Below are 13,628 nucleotides of genomic sequence, written 5' to 3' on the forward strand. Positions count from 1 at the left end.
AGAGACAGACCAGTTAGTAACAGGTGATTAGGAATGTAAACTTTTGGATTTCATAAAGCTGTCCCCCCCACTTTTAAAATGTCCACTACACCCCTGGCAACATACACCAAAAAACAAAACAATATACTATTAGCAATGTTGACAGTAATACGTATAAGACAATAAATACATGACAGACTATAAATACGTTAAGAAAAACACATTACACACACGTAGGCACATGGTAGACAAGTACACATGCAAAAAAGTGTACACACAGTTTGACCGTTGGTGGAAAATTATTGTAGTCATTATTGTTTTAAGTAAGAATTTGGTTAAAGTGCAGTGCGTTCATATATCAATAGATACATAAATAGATCACCAATTCATTAAATAGGCAAATAATATACTAACAAATATGGTAAAAAAAGTATCGCAAAGCATGTTAATAATTTGAATGATTTATTATGCAGCTCAATATGTTATGATTAGACGTGTTACCTTTTATCTGTTATTGTTATCATTACTTTATGTTACACTTAATATTTGATTCGATTTTAAATCTTGCCTTCCCTGCAATGACAAACGTGCCAAACTTAATAGCTAAAAAATACTAATAAATAAATAAATAATTTAATTAATTAATAAATAATCCAAAAACAAACCATTTAAAAATAAACTTTTCTTTATTTATAAATTTTTTTAATTAAAAATACAAAATCTAAATACTACAAAATGGCATTCAACTTTACAAATTGTGTATCACATGTGGAAGGCTCAACACGAAATAATATAAAAAAATACAAAAATGTAAATGACAAAAACCATCCAAACTAAAGTAAAATTAAGAGTGAAACTAAAAAAGATAAAAAAGAACTCAATATAAGACAGATCTCGGCTATGGCAAGTTATACGAAACAAATAAATTAAAAAATTTAAGACAGTTTTTGTTTTCATTTTGGTCAGGGCATCCAATAAGGTTTTAAGTTCTTTTATAAAGACATTGTGTTGTGGAGGGGTTTTAAAATATCTGCATTTATGAATAAAATATTTGGCTAATACAATGATCATATTTATCAAATCGTGCAAAGCAGAACAATATTTAGGTATTCCATATAGTACATCTTGTAATGAGAAAGTCAAACCTTCAGCATCCACATTATTTATTATCAACCTTATTATCTTGCACTTTTTTTTCAAAATGATCGTACGGAGCTGCAAGTAAAGCCATTTAAAATTAAACTCGCAGGCATGGGTGACGTAATTGCGTCTTATTTAAGCGACGAGAGCAACTGTGACGTTTTGGACGACACCGTGACGCCATCATCCGTGGACAGGGAGTCGGGAATCGGTTGGATAAAGGCGATCGCGCTTTAACGGAGCAGCATCGGAGTCGCGTGCCGCATCCCTAGCGTTCTCAGATCGGTCACATATCATTCCAGGGGGATTTGAGTTTTTGCAGAAGATAAAGAAGTCATTTCAGCTCTCCCTGATGCAGGGCTCCGAAGGGTGCTACTGACGCTCCTACTTTATTTTGGCGGATGAAAATGTTTGGTTTGTGCTTGTAAAACTTCAGCTCGTTTTCAGAGGATCGTTTCATCTTTCGTTCGGGCAAACCGGAGAGGAGTAGAGGGGAGACCGGTTTACCCAAACCGGATTCTGGATTGGATATCTGGGGAAACTAACCGTTCGTTTGCACATAGGAGCTTTCCCTCTTCGCCTTTCCACCAGTTTTCAGGGTAAATACTTGCGTATGTCTCTTGTTTAAACTCAGTGTTTTGCAGGAAGGCAAACTTGACCATGCGAGGCTGATATTTAAAGTAAAAGGCCATGTGACCAGCTTCACTACACAACCTCGTGAATGTATAGGACATATTAAGCCGAATGCATGGCCTTTCTTGTTTATATAGTATTTTAATTCTCATTTTCAGTGTAATGGTGTGTGACGGTAGTGTAGCAGGTTGCCTGGCGTTTAAAACTACATCACGAAATAACACCGAGAAATGACTCGCGTTAAACTATTGTAACGATAGTTAAATTAATGTTAACCCATTTCCGAAAATAGAACACAATAAAATTGTGTTTACTGGACTTTTGAAGTTGCAGCAAACAAACCTAATACAGAAAAGCGTGAGCTACAGTATTTAATTATTTTCCAGTTTGATTGAATTTAGTTTTATTTGTGTACAAACTTCACCTGAATTTAATGTTTTTGTTATATAAAAAATCCAACGTTGTTTGAAAATACAACTTAACAGAAGACCAAAACGCTTAATTTCGTTGCCTCATAACAGTTGTATGCATTTCACAATTTTACAACAGCATTTATACGGTGTTTCTATACAATTTATGGTCGATTTTCGTTGTAGACTACTAATAATCATCAATGCATCGTTAATATCAATATTCCATCTGTTTTAGGATGTTCTGCTGTTATTTAGCCGGTTAGCCATAGGTGGTTTAGCTCAGGCTAACACTATTAGCATATAAGCAGCTGGACATTCGAAACACACAGTTGCTCACGAATACGTTTATACGTTTGTCCACTACATTGCCATTTATATGAAAAGGTGCTCCATTTGTGCCAGTGTCATCAAGGGCACCTGGAACATCTGATAGCGGTTAGCCTAGCATATTAGCTTAGCCGGCTAACAATCGACGTTCAGCCTTTTGCCACCGCCGCCTCCCATAAGGGGTTTAAATTCTCGTCAAGTACCCGCCAATATCCGTACACACTTTCCCCTTTATAATAGTCATTTTCAAGAAATGTTAGCCGGTGCGGCACGTTGCGAGTATGAAATTATTAATTTGTATAGATTTATGTGCAGCGCGTGCACGGCGCGAGATAAGCACATGTTACCACCGATTAGAAGTCGATACAAGTTTGTTATTTGTGATACAGATGTGCTTTTTTTCTCTGAAACTATTGATTGAGTTAGTTTATCACATTTCCGCTTCATAATAGTAATGAGAACTTATTTATCTGTAAAACCCCAGGGAGCTAAACGCATGAAAACAACTACAACTATGATCACATGGCTATAACTTTATTAGCACCAAAAGTCAATAAGTTCCACAAGCACAGATCAACCCTATAGTATTTTAATTTATAAATATGCAAGAATGGCTCTCCTCGTTAATTTCGGTGTTTTGCGCTTGCTTGAAAATTTCAGCATCGTCTGTAATATTATGTAACTTTCACAGGGTTTGTATTGCCATCGATTGCTCCATGTGTTTATGTAATATCTGTTGTCAAATAAAGTTACTTGGAAGGAGGAGGGAGTGAAGTTTCTCTACAGAACAGGCAGAGGTCAGTTTGCGAGTTTAAAAAGAATCTAGTCTTTAGTTTTCAGCAGTTATTTCACCTGTTGCGAAGTTGAAACATCAGGTGATTCTTTGGGTGAGTAAAAAAGATCTTTTGAAGTCGTCTGAATTTTGTGGGTCACTGTCTGACTGTTAAATTGGAGTGGAAGAAGGAAAAAGAAAAGCAGGAAACATGAAGGATAATGTGTGAGGTCTTTCATCCTCTCACACCCTTTCCACCACATCCATTTCCACCTCCAAGAGCCCAGAGTTACTATTGGAATCCGGCATCCCTCTTGGATGGGTGTAGTGCTTTGCTTTCCCAGCTAATATTTTGTTCTCTTTCTCACTGTGGCCTTCATGCTATGAAAGCGTACAAGGTTCTAGTCCTTCACATCTCCCATATGGATCTTTGAGATTTGCTGAATGGCCTTAATGTTTTGACACAACACAAAGAGCGCATACAGAAAGCATGACTGGGCTGGGAGATGAGAGAAAGGAAGCGGGTCATCTAATGAGTGGCTCTTTGAAGAGAATATTTTGTTCAGGTCAGCCACTTGTTAGTGGCACTCAGCTAAAATGCAAGCAGGTCTGCTGTGTGGTTTTGATTAAAGATAGTCTTGGTTAAAAGGGTTGCAGCAGTCGGCAGCCTTTCACTTCGAACTCCCTTTGTGTTCTCTGGACTTCTTTGGACTCCTCCGGGTGTTCACTAGCAGCAAGTTTTCTCAAGTTTCAATCGCTTTCTTCTTCTGTGGTGGAATATGATAGATTTTGTTGCTCAACTGAAAGATCTGCTTGGAGTTAAATGAATCTTGGAATAAGTAAATTATGCAAAGGGCCAAGTGTTCTGATAAATGAGCTATTTAGTTTACATGGCATGGATTTCAGCTGAAGGCAGATGCTTGCTACAAAAATAAAACTTGTTGTTATAGGTCTAAAAGAGAAAAGGGCTTCAGTTGCTTATTTTCTTTGAATTGGAGCAGCAGTTTCATTTTTTTTCTCCTAGCTACAAATATTAGTTCAGTACTTTGTAAGGTCATATTTGAGGCCTATTTACACAACAGTAAGCTAAAGATAAAGCCGGCTATACTGATATCCACACCAAAGAAACTTTTCTTTCTTTTTTAGTAAGTGACCAGCTGTTGTCTTATTTTGCATTAAATTCTCCAATATGTTTTATGTATAATATTTTACAATATTGTTAGTGTTAAAGGGCTGTGGGTTTCCGTGATTTTCTTATAGTAGTGGAAAATGTAGAAATTTGATTTGAAGTACACTAGTACTGAATTGTTTACTATATTACATAATTATGTTACCAAGTACCATTTTTTTTTACTGTTTTTTTTTTTTTTTTTTTTTTTTTTTTTTTTTTTTTTTTTTTTACTTTAGCTAATAAAAACGGAGGTTTATTGAACAGTCTCTAGCTCTTTTAATAAATTAGATTCTTTAAGATTTTTTTTCAGATGGATGAAATGCTAAATATCTCAGCTAATACTTCTAACTGTAAGACACTGTATTACCAGCACATTATTACAGTATTAAAAGATACAATTATCAACTTAGCTCAACATATTAATTCAGTTGTTTAATATTTTGTTAAATCACACAAACGTAAGTTACACAAGGTATTTGCACTTAAAAACATGGAAAAATTTTGTCAGCAAAAATAATGTATGCCAAGTTCTGCTTGATGTATTGCACCTTAACTTTGCAGCACTGATTTGGCCTTCTCATAAAAAAATATTTACCCTAAAAACATTCTTGTCATAATTTACGCCCAGTTAATGCATTTCTGAAGTTGGGGCTGATGCGATCGTCATATCAGCGTCAGCTAATGAAACAAGTCCGCAATCGGCTGTCTAAGCTGGGGAATTTACATAAAGCAATCTGTTTGGCCGACGCTTCTGTTGGCACTTGAAAAGTTGAGAAATTCCCAACTTCCGCAATGTGCAATGCCACAGAAGCAGTGCCGTCAGACCCGTAATTTGGTTCAGCAACGTTTGATGTCACCCATTCAAAGTGAATGGGAAGTGTTGATGCTGACGCCCCGTAAAAATGGGACCTTACTCACCCACATGTTATTTCTACTTTTCCTGACTTCTGTTTGGACAAAAGTCATTTATTTCTCAAAATAAATTAGTAATGCAGCAATAGACTTCTCATGGTTCGGTTTTAGGGTCAGATTTTGTACAGATTGCTATAGAATATTTTTTCTTGGCTGCTGCATAAAGGGCACCATAGCGACCAGCTTCTTCCGGTAGAATGCTAAGAACTTCCGTTTGCAGCGTTAACAACCGGTAATTTGTGCTCCGAAAATGGGTTTTGAGTGGATTACGGAGTGTTTTTGTGACACAACTTTGAAAGGTGTGTTAAAGCCATTGCAATTTGTCAGAAGTGGTTCAAGTGCACGTAAAAAACGTTCTCTTAGTTCACGTGTCTGCCGTCAGAAATACAGTGTGTGTGTGGTGTTTCCCTGGCCTGTCAGCTGTTAGCTCAGCGGCTCTTTAATACACACACGCCACACGCAATACTTCATTGCACTATAGAGCAAACCAGATTACTGGCATGAAACTTAACAGGTATGCAAGTCATGCAATTTACAAAAATGACAAATAAATGTCTGTTACTGATACTCTGCTGGCTGATTTGCATGTTCATTCTAATCGTGAGCTGTTTTTTTCATTTAGTGTGTTGTATTTACCACGGTTTGTGTTTTTCTGTCATTTCGTAATGTCAATTTATTTTCACTTTGTGACAGTTATTAAATCTGTGTGCTAGTGGGACAGTACATGTGACTTTAGCAATGACGAGGCTTCATTGTAAACAGCAGAAGATGCCGTCTGACAACGAGGGGAAAATGTCCCACATTAGTTGTTTTCCATCCTATTAGATCCCATTTTTTAAAATGATCAGTCCAGGAGGTGGTGCTTATCGACAACAGTATCAGTTTAAAGAAGATAAATGCAGTTAAAATAGTTTACAATCATCGTTTCAAAGCTGTCCAAATGTGACTGTTTACACGCATCAGCTGCCAGCCGGGAGTTCTTAGCATTCTCCTTGCGCATACACGCAAAGCATAATGGGTAGTTTTGCGTTCCAAGAAAAAGGTCTAAATGATATGTGCAGTAAAAAAGCTCTTTCAAATAAAAATTTAAGGAAAAAACACCTCTACTAGTAAAATGGAAAACAAAATTAATACAATATAGCAAAGATACTACTCAAATAACCAGTGCTTTTTGTATATTTAATAGTAGCTTTCAGTTACATAAACTGTCAAATAAAGTATCTTCAATGCATAAATTGCATAAAGGTTATCCATTATTGAGCTACAGTAGCCTTTATAGTATGTAGCTTAGTCAAGAGCAGGGGAAGTGGTTTTTAATTATCTTTTGTTGTTTGAATAATATTAAAAACACAGACAGCAGGAATAAGATGTTTTTACTTTAAGATGCAGCACAATGAGTAAGTTCAGACAACACAATTTCTTGAATGTTATAATCTATTGTATGCTGGACAGATTCTACAAAGTGGGACAGATTGTCATGATTATTGGTCATAATCAGTGTTTTGCAACCTACTGAAAAATAGTAACTTGTTACAGTTACTAGTTACTTATTCAAAAAGTAACTCAATTACTTTGATTACTTACACCAGAAAGTAATGCACTATTGTTAAAAGTAATTTGAGTTACATTTTCCAAAAAACATTTTATTTTAATTCTCCCATTAGTGCCCTTATAACATCACATCAGTGCTGCATCGAAAAGAAATTGGTGGTCAGCTTCTCAGTTTATGATTAATTTGCATTCTCACAATTAAAATACAAAAGAGACTTAAATTAAAAAAAAATTGTAAACACTTAAATCAGACCAGCAGTACGAAAATTAAAATATCAACTATATAATAATATAAACCAGCTGAATAAACAAGTAGCTTTAGTTTTTGCTTGTTTAAGTATCATGAAAGTTTGTATTTAACCCTGAAACATTTTTCTTCAGAGCTTGAGTATGAAAATAGCGACAATATGCAAAACAAACACAAAACCTTCATGAAAGTAATCTGAATTATCATTCAGAATCGATTTGGTGAAACACGGCACCAAAAAAGTTGCTATTATAGACTACCTTAAATTTTAAGAATTAATAATAATAACATTAATAGTCTCGGTCTTCTGCGTGTGCACAATCGGCCTACCACGGCACATTCTGTCTCTCTTGCGCGTACACTTGGCCTCTCACGTGCACCCGGTCTCTGTTCTTTCACTTTACTTTTGTCCAGCCTGAAGCCTCGTACACCACATGTCTTTACAGTGGTTGGTTGGCATCCACCAATCCTACAATGCGTCGCTGCTGTAAACAGAAAGATGTAGGCTAGATTGCAGCCAAAATTAATTCACTTGCCAATTGACGGACAAACGCATCATATTGTAATGGTAACGGAGTTAAAGAGCCCATATTATACATGAAATAGGGTCATATTTAGGTTGTAAGGGTCTCCAACAACAGTCTAATATGCATGCAAGGTCAAAAAACACTTTGATGGTCTTATAATCTGCATTTATTTTTACCTAATTATCCCACCGACTCCCATATGAATCGTTCAGCGATTCATATGTTCCCAAACCCCTCCTCAGCGCGAAACTAATCTGCGCTGATTGGACCGATGACAGCCTGCTGCGATTGGTCGACACGGACAAGGCTTCAGCGTGAGACAGAGTGAAATGCCCAGCTGCTGATCTACAATATAAAAGTAGTCACAGTGCATACACGCTTCATAGTGGATTTTGGCTGCCAGTGGGTGAATGTAAACACAGACGATGGACTAGAAAATACTGACGACTAACTATTTTATTGAGCAAAAAGTCCAAGAACTGGCGAGGAGATCTCCTAGCCTCCTAGTCACAGTCTTCTTGCTCTTTTCACACACACACAGGGCCTGCGCGTCCATAGAGAAGCAGCTGAATAGAGAGGGCGCGGCGCTCAGTTATATCCGCGAATACCCGTGCGTTACACACACGAGGAGACACACACACACACACACACAGGGCTGGCGCGTCCATAGAGGAGCGGCTGAATTGAGAGGGCGCGGCGCGGTTATCCGCGAATACCCGTGCGTTACACACACGAGGAGACACAGACACACACAGGGCCGGCGCCTCCATAGAGGAGCGGCTGAATTGAGAGGGCGCGGCGCGGCGCTCAGTTGTATCCGCGAATACCCGTGCGTTACACACACGAGGAGACACGGACACACACACACACACACACACACACACACACACACACACACACACACACACACACACAGACACATTACTCCTACCCGAGGACACGACACACACGCCTAGAGCGCTAGTTCAGCTTGCTGGGTGCAATTTAGACACCTCACCTCGAACCTGAGCTGAAATATTTTGAAACTTGACAGTTGCATGTGTGTAAACAGCTGACGATCCGTAATCAAAGCGGCACGCGTCGCGTTTTCAACGTGGCTTTACAGGCGATATGAGAATATAAAGAGTTAACCTGATACAGCACACGCGGTTACAAGTAACAAAACACAACTAAATACATATTTTGCAAGATAGAGTAAACGAGGCAATAATTTTAATCGCACGTACTTACACTTGTGAAATGGGGGAAGAAACTGATCCATGATCCACTGATCCATGTTCAGACAGTCTTCACTGATCCTTCCTTTAACAAACTGAAGAAGTCTTCTTTGAAATCATATAGTTTTCAGAAGCACTCAGAACTGCTCAAGGCTGGGCTATATTGCTGATGTTTCATCTTTGATTAGACTGTCCATAATATCCATCTGCACAGCGTGACTTCATTCGACCGGTGTCTGTCTGTGTGTGTGTGTGTGAGACTTTTTTTTTTTATGTTAGTGGGCGGGGCCGCAGGTTTCAAATCTCCCGGGTTTGCGCGCCCAACTACTTGTGTTTCGTAGCTGCGTCATCGCGAAACACCTAATGACTCGTTATCAAGACGACTCGTTTGAAGCACTATGAGTCGACTCTTTTATAGATGAATCAATAGTTTTAAACACTGTACACTTACAGATTTAAGCCTTAGCTGGATATTTCACTTCACTTAGAGCTGTGTGACACACTACATGGAAGGGCATTTTCAAAAACCCATAATATGGGCTCTTTAATATATTTAAAGTAATGTTGCAGTTTTATTTACTGTCAAAAGTTATGCCGTTACAGTAACTCATTAGTAGTAACACGTTATTGCCCAACACTGGTTATAATTGAGTTTTACCATTGTGAAGGAAGACTTAATTTGCACGTCATTCACCTGTTCAGATGAGGCACTTCTCAGGTTCATTTGATTTTATTTAATTTTCACTTGAAAGCATCCATAACTTTAGTGCTCACTGATGGGACATTTTCTCGCAGTGAGCCTTGTTTCAGCACCCCTTCCTTTAAAGAAAGGGGGAAATGCAAAATACAATTTAAAATTTAAAACAAAACTAAATAACTGCAATTTCAAAATGTATTGAACCATGGATGTTGGACTGAATGGTTCAATCTTATATTGAGTATTGTGATATCTCTAATATAAATTTGTATATGTATTTACCAATTTATTTTGTATTTGTATATTTCTGTCTTCCACAGAAGTTTGAGGTTTGGATTGACATGTTGAGTAAAGCAACAAAATTTGGGTTGAGCAATCCCTTTAGTCTTTACATCACACTATCTTGAGTTCTTGATATGGTTGTGTGTGTTCAGTTGGTATGCAGAGGGAATATAAAAGGCCACGGTCACATGACTGTCATCTCTTCTGCTTTAACGGAGGTGTGAGTTGCCATGGAGTGTGGCTGCTGTGCTGTTTCATGTGCTCTCACAGCAATCAGACATAAGTACAGAGGGTGGTGCATCTTTCAGGAGGGAATATAATACAGAAATCTGTGTGTTTGGTTGCTCTCCCAGTCAAATATCTTGCTGAGTTTGAAATAAATCCGCAAACATTTATGCCTAAGGTTATAAGAGCTTGTTTTCCATGTCATCCTACAACATCCTTTTAATTAGTCCCTGATCAGACTCGGCATGCTTCATGCCCAAGTGTGTGTATAAATTAGAAACTTCCCTTTAGTGTGGAAAACAACAGACATTTAGTTGAGAAATGGGTAAAATATTTAAAGTCTCCATTTGGCTCACACAAAATCATGCTTTATTAGATGCTAGGGTTTAGCGATTTGGCCTAAAATCAAAATCATCAATGTAGTGCAAAGTAAGGCTCATTAAGGGTCCATCTTCCTACTTGACCAGAGATCAGATGTGGCTGCAAAATGTGGCTAACAGAGCGGAGTCACGTGACTCCACATATGGTAGGAAAGTTATCGAAAAAAATCAACGTGGAAAAATTAGATTGATTATAGGTTCTGAATGACTATTTCGATTACTTTTTGATGAATTGCCCAGCCCTAGTAGATGCTAATGCAAAACGGGCACTGTGTATTCTGAAAACATGTCAATTTTAAAGTGTTTTTGCTTTAAAGCCAAATAAATGACTGTATAGCTTACAGTCACACAGTTTATTAAGGATGTATCGCTGGATCACGGCTCACTATAGTTGTTAAACGTGATATTTATTACTTAATCTTGTCTCTATCTAATGACTCTTCAGTCTTTTGAATCTATCAGGTAAGGCGTCACAGCCTCAGTACACTGCTTTAATCTTTCGAGTTCACGCTTTTACTTAGTAATTTTAGCAAAAACCTCAGATACTGTTGGTTGATTCCTCTTGGTTGTGCACGTTTTTTACCAACCAAGTTTGTCGATGCCATTTATAATGAAAAAGATCACTCTGCCTATTCATGCCAGAGTCTTGCGGAAAGTTTATTTATTTATTTTTTGAGAATGTTTGACAGATGGTAATTTGTTTGTAATTTATCTTTATTTATGATTTGATTATGGGTTAAACAAAGACCATGCGGGTCAGGTAGTTGAAACAGTAGGCTACAAATAATTAATTAGTTATTAATTAATTATTCATAAATGATAATTCACAGCCGACTATGTCATGATGTTTCACATTAGACATCGTACGATGCCAAATTGGTCAGCATTGCCCAACCCTAGTTGTTATTGGACTGGCTAATATCTGGACTCATGGTTGAATGAAATCATGGTTCACTTCAAAATGATTAATTTGAATATCTGAATCTATTTATTGTATTCATTTCTAAACACTTCTTAGTATTAATGTACATCCTAGTGTTGCCATTCCGGTTTTTTATTTTTATTTTTAACTTTTTATATGTGCGTAAGTATGGGTAGATCCCAGTTTTTGGACTACTAGTCAACATCTGCTATGGCCTATGCAAACCACTAACCGTTTTGTTTCATCTCAGGCATTGGGAAATCACAAATTGAAATATATTGTTAGCAAAGTATGATGGACTGGTTACCAATATTTTTTTCCTTTTACTTTACAAAGGAATTATAGCAAAAAATGAAACCAAATCACTGCATACCAAGGCTTAATTTCTCCACAGATGTCTCTGTGACATTTGGAGAGATTATTTTAGCTTTGTATCTCTTTTTAAAGTCTTGGGTGTATGCCCTTGCTGTATGGGTGGTGAATTCCTGTGTTGTTTTGTGAATCACGCTGTGAACACACAGCCTCCCTGTCCCACTTCTGATGAATTATGGAGTGTTTATTTGCTTTGCTGCTGTAATAAGCTCTCTTAACTTTTTTTTCCCCATCAGGTCTTTGCAAACGAAGAAATTTATGCCAACTCAGTCATTTTGAATGTCTGCATATCTCTGCAGTTGCCCTCCTCTCTCTTAAAAAATGACACTCCATTTGTTCCGGGAACTGAACTTGGGCTCCTTGCCATGCTGTTATACTCATAATAACGATTAACTCCCTTATTCCACCTGTTGATTTGCCCAAAATTCTCTTGAGCATCGACACTGCTTATCTGCTGGGTGAAGTTGTTTTTAACACACGGACTGTAGATAAATGGGTGGAGGGTGTTATTCTTCACTTTCTCTGCTTAGTTCTTCCTTTTTTCTTTCTCTTTCCTGTACATGCAGGTGTGTCACACCAGGCCATTCATGTGACTAAAACCACTTGACTGATCCCTCGTTTGAACCCAAAGATGACTTGTGCTGTTTGTCCAGTCTACCAAAGCCTATGTTGCAAAACATAACTGCAGATGTCTTTGTAGAAAATGGAATTAGTCTTGTTCTGTAGCGATCCCCTCTTAAAAACTTCATCCAATGATGGTTTGTTTTATAGTTGATCTGAGAATATAGATATGTAATCCTCACACTTGGAGTTACTCCCACACAGCTTGTTTCACATTAGATCTCTTCACTAGTGCTTAAAGCTAAAAGGTGTTATTTTTAAGTGGATTTGAGTAAATTTTTTAGAATTTTTATATATTTCTGGAAAAATCGAACAATCAAAGTTTACAAAACACTTTTAAAAGCCTCACAGCAAATACAATGCTAAAACATATGATCCCTTGCTATAACACGGTTCACCTTTCGTGGCCTCGCAGTTTTGTTGATTTTTTTTTTCTTGTAATTTGACATGTTTTTTTTCTACAGCACATTGTGTTCTGCGTCCTGACTGGCTGTAGACTATTGTCACTCAATCTCCTCCGTGCCGAGTCTCCTGTACAGTACAAAATGCGTTCAGCTTGCCAAATTGACATAAATCTTCGATCGCTCTGAAGTGCTGTACTGTATGTTTGCAAGTTTTCTGCAAATGTTCTGCCTCCGTCAAAGGCACCTGCGGTAGCACCCAAATGGCAGAGGAAGATGCTAACCATCGCACAAAGTTTTAACTTCTGGACATGCTAAAGCAAAGTAGATGTTACACAGATGTAGAGGGCCATTATGGAATAAATAAATGAAGATCAAGTTGTTTTGATCTTTGGTTTCATTCTGTAATACTGGAATTATTTTTTTACGCAGGTTTGAACGTTGTGAGTTTTTAAACAAGAGAGAAAAGTGTGAATGTTTATGTCTGTCTGAAAAAAAAGTGTATAAAGTGTGTAGTGAGGGGTTTTACAGGCTTAAAACATCTATAATAATTGTAAAAAAATAAGCTGACTGCTTTGCAGATTTAGCCTATTGCAGGTTATTTTTAGAACTTTGCTCCCACTAATAACGAGTGACCACTGTATGCTGTATGCTTGTTTTTAAACTATACTGTAAAAATACCAGTCACATTAGTAATTCATATAAAGGTGTAATCACACTAGGCATGGTTGCTTTGAACCCTGCCGAAGGATGCTTGTGCCCCCTCTCCTCTCTCCCGACGTCCTGCACTCATGCTATATTTTGCCTTCCGGAGCACAGTGACATCATCGATGATGCGA

At 37.5% G+C, this 13,628-nt stretch overlaps 1 protein-coding gene across 2 annotated transcripts in view; it reads left to right on the forward strand.

Annotated features, from left to right (window-relative positions):
- Positions 1-1,319: 1,319 nt before the first annotated feature.
- The window catches only part of fbxw7 (F-box and WD repeat domain containing 7), a 276,839-nt gene continuing 264,530 nt past the window's right edge, over positions 1,320-13,628 (forward strand). For both annotated transcript variants that reach the window (XM_056459555.1, XM_056459563.1), the window contains exon 1: positions 1,320-1,718. The gene's annotated coding sequence lies outside the window, so the exon portion shown is untranslated. The remainder of the gene's footprint in view (positions 1,719-13,628) is intronic.

The sequence above is a fragment of the Danio aesculapii genome, chromosome 1, assembly GCF_903798145.1.
Source record: "Danio aesculapii chromosome 1, fDanAes4.1, whole genome shotgun sequence".
In the NCBI taxonomy this organism is placed as follows: domain Eukaryota; kingdom Metazoa; phylum Chordata; class Actinopteri; order Cypriniformes; family Danionidae; genus Danio; species Danio aesculapii.